A 1,332-nucleotide genomic window follows, 5' to 3' on the forward strand; every position below is an offset into this window, starting at 1 on the left:
ATTCTCCAGCAACCCCGAGAGACAGGTATAATCGTGCCCATTTATAGACAAAATACGAGAGTCCAAGGTCACTGGCCAGCAGGTGCTGAAGTGTGAAGTCCAGGCCCGGGACCGGAGCTGCCCTCTCTGTCCCACAGGACTCCAGAGCCTGACTGTGCCCCACGGCCCCGCCTGGCACGGGGTAGACTCGCCTCCTGCCCCGTCTCCTCTCTGCCAGGCTGGGGGCGTGTGGGAGTAAAGGAAGCCATGGCTCCAGGGCCAGGCTTCGTAATGGAAGGCCAGGAAGGTCCTGGCTGTGAATAGCAAAATGGCGACGGCTCCAAACCACTCAGTGGGCATTGTTTTTGCTGCCAGCCCCGTGTGTCTGCCGACATCTCAAAGAGAGTGAAAGCGTCGTGATAAATCGAGGGGGCAGGCCGTCGCGCGGGCCCGATGACTCGCTGACAGCAAAATATCTGGGATTAAAGTGGCGCCCAGGTGAAGACAAAGCCACACCCGACTGCAGGCCCAGCAGGCACCAGAAAGGAGCCCAGGGCAGGAATCTGTCTCTGCTGGGAGCCCCCCATCCTGGTGCAGCCACTCAGGACAGTCCACTCATCCACGACAACCTCCAGAGAGGCAGGGGTGGGTGGCTGACACTCTGTTTCTACATCTGAAAACTGTGGCTCCTGAAGTCAATGCCCAAGGTCACACGGCCAATGCCCGGGGAGCCGGCTCATGGGCTCCCTGTCCCCGAAACCATTGTTCCTTTCCAGTCAGGCTGGTAGGGGCAGGACAGGGAGGCCGGGGCCCCATGAGGTGGTCTGGAAAGGCAGGATGCAGCCACTCCTGGCAGCTGAGTCCAAGCCCCCTGCTAGAAAGCCTTTTCAGAAGTATCTTTCTGGGGATGTGGTCAAATGTTGCTGTCGGGGTCTGAGCATCTTGAGATGCTGAGGGGTCATCTACTGATGGCCAAGTCTCAAGGGCTGTGACCTCCAGAGGATGTGGGGCAGGCGGGCAGGTATAGAGTTCGGCTGCATAGAAGACTCGGGGATGAAACAAGTTTTCCAGGAGCTGAAATCGGCCTCGTCTCTTTATACTTCCGTGACCTTTTACTGACTCTAGGACAGATCTGGGAAACTGTAGGTCACAAACCTCTCAGTTTGGACGTACGGTGGTGGCAGTGGGTGGCGGGGTGGGAGGCTTGGGGTTCTGCAGCGTCCTGGAGTCCTGTCCGTCTGCTCTGTGCAGACAGGGCCCTCCGCCCGCTGCTTCCCAGATCTGACTAGAGTAGTTTCTAGAAGCAGTGCTCCTTCTAGCTACTCTCCAGAGAGGCCCTGTAGCAGGATGTAG

The 1,332-nt window shown here is 58.3% G+C and overlaps 1 long non-coding RNA gene across 1 annotated transcript in view; it reads right to left on the reverse strand.

The window, feature by feature from the left end:
• Positions 1-1,304: 1,304 nt before the first annotated feature.
• The window catches only part of LOC102882974, a 23,715-nt gene continuing 23,687 nt past the window's right edge, over positions 1,305-1,332 (reverse strand). Inside the window, exon 6 of the long non-coding RNA XR_439218.3 lies at positions 1,305-1,316. This is a non-coding gene — a long non-coding RNA (uncharacterized LOC102882974). The remainder of the gene's footprint in view (positions 1,317-1,332) is intronic.

Source organism: Pteropus alecto, unplaced genomic scaffold, assembly GCF_000325575.1.
Source record: "Pteropus alecto unplaced genomic scaffold, ASM32557v1 scaffold115, whole genome shotgun sequence".
In the NCBI taxonomy this organism is placed as follows: Eukaryota; Metazoa; Chordata; class Mammalia; order Chiroptera; family Pteropodidae; genus Pteropus; species Pteropus alecto.